This window comes from Oncorhynchus mykiss, chromosome 18 (genome assembly GCF_057628025.1).
Source record: "Oncorhynchus mykiss isolate SJ-2025 chromosome 18, ASM5762802v1, whole genome shotgun sequence".
In the NCBI taxonomy this organism is placed as follows: domain Eukaryota; kingdom Metazoa; phylum Chordata; class Actinopteri; order Salmoniformes; family Salmonidae; genus Oncorhynchus; species Oncorhynchus mykiss.
The window spans coordinates 3,843,646-3,851,373 of record NC_143039.1 but is presented as its reverse complement, the minus strand read 5'-3'; the positions used below and the strand labels follow the sequence as shown (position 1 = coordinate 3,851,373).

At 44.9% G+C, this 7,728-nt stretch overlaps 1 protein-coding gene across 4 annotated transcripts in view; it reads left to right on the top strand.

Annotated features, from left to right (window-relative positions):
* The first annotated feature begins 91 nt into the window (after window positions 1-91).
* LOC110523102 (islet cell autoantigen 1-like protein) overlaps window positions 92-7,728 on the top strand; it is a 97,318-nt gene continuing 89,681 nt past the window's right edge. For 2 of the 4 annotated variants that reach the window (XM_090206956.1, XM_090206959.1), the window contains exon 1: window positions 92-260. The gene's annotated coding sequence lies outside the window, so the exon portion shown is untranslated. Of the gene's footprint in view, window positions 506-7,728 lie in introns of all 4 variants that reach the window. The other 2 variants (XM_090206957.1, XM_090206958.1) reach the window with 2 other exon arrangements.

Below are 7,728 nucleotides of genomic sequence, written 5' to 3'. Positions count from 1 at the left end.
TTTTTGGTGCCCTGCAAACATAATATATTTCTCCTGCACCTCCTTGAGGATGGGGTTAGTGTCCTTCGGGACGTTTTAAAATCAAATTTTCCTCCAACTGGTTTGACCTGTGATGTTGAGACGTCTCCGCAGCGACAGGACGGAGGGAACAGACACGTTGCATATCCTGTTTCTGTGCGTCAGTTCAGTTGGTGCTGCTAACGTGACCTGGATACTCTGACTGCTGGACAACATGACTTCCTGACAGCTTCGTTCAAACGGTAAAGACACAGCAATGTGATGATGCAAGACGTGTTGCGTTTATATATAGGCAACGTATCCGCAGACCAAGTCATCTGGACTAGTTAACGTTACATTGGGTACAACTAGCAGGTTATACTGATGTAGGTTAGGAGCAAATTAGCTGCGCGTCCTGGAAAACGTCGCAAACATTTAACGAGTTGCAACAGGAACCAGCAACATTTTTCTTCCTGAACACAAAGGTTGAGAAGACAGCAGGTTTGTGGTGAGATAACGGCATTGATCTCGCTTGACCTGTGCAGCTACAGGTAGCTGGCTCGACATACATTATCAATAGCAGCTGGCTGCCTCATTATGGTTAACCTGCTGGCGACGACAGGTGTCGAGCCCTGTTCTTAGTGCAGGAACACCAGGATGCATACAAGGAGTATACAGACAATGAGGACATATACTAGGGGGGTCCAACACATGACAGATTATACGAAGACCTTAAAAGATACACACGTATTGATTTGAACAGCTTTCTTATTGGAAGAATGTAGAATGTTCTTAATGTACTGCTTGACCTCCTCATGGAAGAGTGGGGTTTTTTATTAGTGAATTTACATCACATGTCGAGATACATTTATAATACTCAAAGTTTTATGGTACGTATTGCTTTTTTTGTTTTTACACTACTGATAATTTCAAAATAATATTTAAATTCTATCTTTAACAATGTGAAGAGGGTTTTGTTCCCCCCTGTCGACCTCATTTCATGGATAAAGATTCTTCCATAAAAATAAACAAATGAAAGTTACACCGGGGGTCGATATCATTTGGGTCAAAATAAATCATATCCGAGTCTTTCAAATGAACATTAATAGTATTTTATTTATTTAATCAAATCTTCTAACTCACTCCAAAATCTTCTGACATTAGAACAGTCCCAAAATAAATGTTCGGGAGTCTCTGGGTCACAACCACAAAATACACATTAGTTATCAATAGCTATTTTAAATCTGTGTATATATAAAGGTCTTTACAGGGTAGATTCTATGAATGAGTTTGTATGACACTTCTTTCACCTTATTAGATATACAATATTTACCAGATAACAACGAAACGTTGTTCCAGTTGACTTGTCCTAGGGCTGCATTCCAGTACATTCTAGCAGAGGGAATAGTAACATCTTGACATGGTTTTCATATATACATGTTATTACATTTATAGTTTATAAAATGTAAATTCCTTCTAGCTGTATTGAGGCTATAAAATCCTCAACAGTTGCACTTGGGAGTATTGTTATGTTCTCCTAACAGAAGAATAGCACCTTTAGGGACAGCTCTAACAACACCTTTAGGGACAGCTCTAACAACACCTTTAGGGACAGCTCTAACAACACCTTTAGGGACAGCTCTAACAGCACCTTTAGGGACAGCTCTAACAACACCTTTAGGGACAGCTCTAACAACACCTTTAGGGACAGCTCTAACAACACCTTTAGGGACAGCTCTAACAACACCTTTAGGGACAGCTCTAACAACACCTTTAGGGACAGCTCTAACAACACCTTTAGGGACAGCTCTAACAACACCTTTAGGGACAGCTCTAACAACACCTTTAGGGACAGCTCTAACAACACCTTTAGGGACAGCTCTAACAACACCTTTAGGGACAGCTCTAACAACACCTTTAGGGACAGCTCTAACAACACCTTTAGGGACAGCTCTAACAACACCTTTAGGGACAGCTCTAACAACACCTTTAGGGACAGCTCTAACAACACCTTTAGGGACAGCTCTAACAACACCTTTAGGGACAGCTCTAACAACTATTTGATACTCCTCAGGAGTGAATGTAACATTGTGTGTTCTCATGAATTCTGCATAATCATATAGATATTATTCAATAATTATAATTCGATAATCATATAGTTGTCCATCATTATTCAATAATGGTATAACCCAGATAATGCTGTTGCCAAACCAGTTCTTGAAAAACAAAGACTTGTTTTTGTATTTTATGTCTTTATTCTTCCAGATTGTATGTTTGTGGGGGGAAATTATGTTTGTACATGAGGTTCCAAGTTAGAAGTACTTGTTTATGAAAGTTAGCAAGCTTGATAGTGTTTTTACCCACATCAAAGTTGCATTTGAGTAAGACTTCTAGACCACCAATCTGTTGGAATATTACATTAGGGATTATATTCCAAATGCAATCCTTATTTCTTAAGTAGTTCTGTATCCATTTAACCATAAATATTATATTAGAGGTTTTAAAATCCAGAGCATTCAACCCTCCCTCACCCTGGGTGCTACATATTACCGCTTTTCTTAAATAATGAGCTTTATTCCTCCATATAAGTTAAATTATTTAGTATCAACCATTTTAGTTACTGACAGAGGAACATCCAAGGCAGGGGAGGTATAAACTCATCTGGACCTTCAGATTGATAAAAGTTCACATCCAGATGAAGAAAGATCTCTTAATAACCAGGAGTTAAATCTCTTTCCAATTTCCTCAACAATAGGAGAGACATTTAAGTTGGCCCTTTCTTTCTGATCTTTGCTAACTTTAATACCAAAATATGTGATCCCGTCTTTTACAGGGATATTACGAACTGAGTTTAAGTCACATCTTTCACAGGGATATTACATACTGAGTTTAAGTCACGTCTTTCACAGGGATATTACATACTGAGTTTAAGTCACATCTTTTCAACTCAAAAAATGTAAATGTCCTAATATTCAGAGATAAACCAGATGCATGTGAGAAGGTAGGCCTGACCACCGACAAAACAATGAAACAGCCTATAGGGAGGAGGTTAGAGACCTGGCGGTGTGTTGCCAGGACAACAAACTCTCAATGTGAGCAAGACAAAGGAGCTGATTGTGGACTACAGGAAAAGGCCCCCATTAACATCAACGGGGCTGTAGTGGAGCAGCCCACTCCTGAGGAGTATCAAATAGTTGTTAGAGCTGTCCCTAAAGGTGCTATTCTTCTGAGAGAGCTTCAAGTTACTTGGTGTCCACATCACCAACGAACTATCATGGTCCAAACACACAAAGACAGTTGTGAAGAGGGCACGACAACACCTTTCCCCCTCAGGAGACTGAAAAGATTTGGCATGGGTCTCCAGATCCTCAAAAAGTCCAACAGCTGCACCATCGAGAGCATTCTGACCGGTTGCCTCACCGCCTGGTATGGCAGCTGCTCAGCATCTGACCGTAAGGCGCTATAGAGGGTAGTGCTTACGGCCCAGTACATCACTGGGGCCAAGCTTCCTGCCATCCAGGACCTATATAGTAGGCGGTGTCAGAGGAAGGCCCTAAAAAGACTCCAGTCACCCAAGTCATAGACTGTTTTCTCTGCTACCGCACTGCAAGCAGTACCGCACTGCAAGTCTAGGATCAAAAGGCTCTTTAACAGCTTCTACCACCAAGCCATAAGACTGCTTAACAATTAATCAAATACCAAGACTATATACATTGGCCGACCCCCCCCCCCCCCCCACACTCACACTGTTGCTACTCGCTGTTTATTATCTATGCATCGTCACTTCACCCCCACCTACATGTACAAATGACTCTGTACCGGTACCCCCTGTATATAGCCTCCACATTGACTCTGTACTGGTACCCGCTGTATATAGCCTCCACATTGACTCTGTACCGGTACCCCCTGTATATAACCTCCACATTGACTCTGTACCGGTACCCCCTGTTTATAGCTTCCACATTGACTCTGTACCGGTACCCCCTGTATATAGCCTCCACATTGACTCTGTACTGTTACCCCCTGTATATAGCCTCCACATTGACTCTGTACCGGTACCCCCTGTATATAGCCTCCACATTGACTCTGTACCGGTACCCCCTGTATATAGCCTCCACATTGACTCTGTACCGGTACCCCCTGTTTATAGCTTCCACATTGACTCTGTACCGGTACCCCCTGTATATAGCCTCCACATTGACTCTGTACTGTTACCCTCTGTATATAGCCTCCACATTGACTCTGTACTGTTACCCCCTGTATATAGCCTCCACATTGACTCTGTACAGGTACCCCCTGTATATAGCCTCCACATTGACTCTTTACCGGTACCCCCTGTATATAGCCTCCACATTGACTCTGTACTGTTACCCCCTGTATATAGCCTCCACATTGACTCTGTACAGGTACCCCCTGTATATAGCCTCCACATTGACTCTGTACCGGTACCCCCTGTATATAGCCTCCACATTGACTCTGTACCGGTACCCCCTGTATATAGCCTCCACATTGACTCTGTACCGGTACCCCCTGTATATAGCCTCCACATTGACTCTGTACCGGTACCCCCTGTATATAGCCTCCACATTGACTCTGTACCGGTACCCCCTGTATATAGCCTCCACATTGACTCTGTACCGGTACCCCCTGTATATAGCCTCCACATTGACTCTGTACTGTTACCCCCTGTATATAGCCTCCACATTGACTCTGTACAGGTACCCCCTGTATATAGCCTCCACATTGACTCTGTACCGGTACCCCCTGTATATAGCCTCCACATTGACTCTGTACCGGTACCCCCTGTATATAGCCTCCACATTGACTCTGTACCGGTACCCCCTGTATATAGCCTCCACATTGACTCTGTACCGTAACACCCTGTATATAGCCTCCACATTGACTTTATACCGGTACCCCCCGTTTATAGCTTCCACATTGACTCTGTACCGGTACCCCCTGTATATAGCCTCCACATTGACTCTGTACTGGTACCCCCTGTATATCGCCTCCACATTGACTCTGTACCCCCTGTATATAGCCTCCACGTTGACTCTGTACCCCCTGTATATAGCCTCCACATTGACTCTGTACCGGTACCCCCTGTATATAGCCTCCACATTGACTCTGTACCGGTACCCCCTGTATATAACCTCCACATTGACTCTGCACCGGTACCCCCTGTTTATAGCTTCCACATTGACTCTGTACCGGTACCCCCTGTATATAGCCTCCACATTGACTCTGTACTCTTACCCCTGTATATAGCCTCCACATTGACTCTGTACCGGTAACCCCTGTATATAGCCTCCACATTGACTCTGTACCGGTACCCCCTGTATATAGCCTCCACATTGACTCTGTACCGGTACCCCCTGTATATAGCCTCCACATTGACTCTGTACCGGTACCCCCTGCATATAGCCTCCACATTGACTCTGTACCGTAACACCCTGCATATAGCCTCCACATTGACTCTGTACCGGTACCCCCTGTATATAGCCTCCACATTGACTCTGTACCAGTACCCCCTGTATATAACCTCCACATTGACTCTGTACCGGTACCCCCTGTATATAACCTTCACATTGACTCTGTACCGGTACCCCCTGTATATAGCCTCCACATTGACTCTGTACCGGTACCCCCTGTATATAGCCTCCACATTGACTCTGTACCGGTACCCCCTGTTTATAGCTTCCACATTGACTCTGTACCGGTACCCCCTGTATATAGCCTCCACATTGACTCTGTACTGTTACCCTCTGTATATAGCCTCCACATTGACTCTGTACTGTTACCCCCTGTATATAGCCTCCACATTGACTCTGTACAGGTACCCCCTGTATATAGCCTCCACATTGACTCTTTACCGGTACCCCCTGTATATAGCCTCCACATTGACTCTGTACTGTTACCCCCTGTATATAGCCTCCACATTGACTCTGTACAGGTACCCCCTGTATATAGCCTCCACATTGACTCTGTACCGGTACCCCCTGTATATAGCCTCCACATTGACTCTGTACCGGTACCCCCTGTATATAGCCTCCACATTGACTCTGTACCGGTACCCCCTGTATATAGCCTCCACATTGACTCTGTACCGGTACCCCCTGTATATAGCCTCCACATTGACTCTGTACCGGTACCCCCTGTATATAGCCTCCACATTGACTCTGTACTGTTACCCCCTGTATATAGCCTCCACATTGACTCTGTACAGGTACCCCCTGTATATAGCCTCCACATTGACTCTGTACCGGTACCCCCTGTATATAGCCTCCACATTGACTCTGTACCGGTACCCCCTGTATATAGCCTCCACATTGACTCTGTACCGGTACCCCCTGTATATAGCCTCCACATTGACTCTGTACCGTAACACCCTGTATATAGCCTCCACATTGACTTTATACCGGTACCCCCCGTTTATAGCTTCCACATTGACTCTGTACCGGTACCCCCTGTATATAGCCTCCACATTGACTCTGTACTGGTACCCCCTGTATATCGCCTCCACATTGACTCTGTACCCCCTGTATATAGCCTCCACGTTGACTCTGTACCCCCTGTATATAGCCTCCACATTGACTCTGTACCGGTACCCCCTGTATATAGCCTCCACATTGACTCTGTACCGGTACCCCCTGTATATAACCTCCACATTGACTCTGCACCGGTACCCCCTGTTTATAGCTTCCACATTGACTCTGTACCGGTACCCCCTGTATATAGCCTCCACATTGACTCTGTACTGTTACCCCCTGTATATAGCCTCCACATTGACTCTGTACCGGTAACCCCTGTATATAGCCTCCACATTGACTCTGTACCGGTACCCCCTGTATATAGCCTCCACATTGACTCTGTACCGGTACCCCCTGTATATAGCCTCCACATTGACTCTGTACCGGTACCCCCTGCATATAGCCTCCACATTGACTCTGTACCGTAACACCCTGCATATAGCCTCCACATTGACTCTGTACCGGTACCCCCTGTATATAGCCTCCACATTGACTCTGTACCAGTACCCCCTGTATATAACCTCCACATTGACTCTGTACCGGTACCCCCTGTATATAACCTTCACATTGACTCTGTACCGGTACCCCCTGTATATAGCCTCCACATTGACTCTGTACCGGTACCCCCTGTATATAGCCTCCGCATTAACCCCCTACCCCCTGTATATAGCATCCACATTGACTCGGTACCGTAATACCCTGTATATAGCCTTCACATTGACTCTGTACCGGTGCACCCTGTATATAGCCTCCACATTGACTCTGTACCGGTACCCCCTGTGTATAGCCTCCGCATTGACTCTGTACCAGTACCCCCTGTATATAGCCTCCACATTGACTCTGTACCGGTACCCCCTGTGTATAGCCTACACATTGACTCTGTACCGGTACCCCCTGTATATAACCTCCACATTGACTCGGTACCTTGATGACCTTCCCTTTAAATACACCTCTTAACTGCTACACCTGCAGAGTGGTTGTTGCCATATGATAACCAGATGCCATTACCCCATAGATCAGAATAACAAGTATGAGTTTCTTGTAGAAAGTAACTGTCAGCTTCAAACCGTTTGCAGTACAGGAAAATAGCCTTATGTTTGACTAAATCATCATGATTGTTGTCCTCAGTCTCTTGTCTTGATCGTTGAGTCAAACGATGGACGATGTCCACATTTTCCTGAAGTTTGGCTTTTGATTTGGG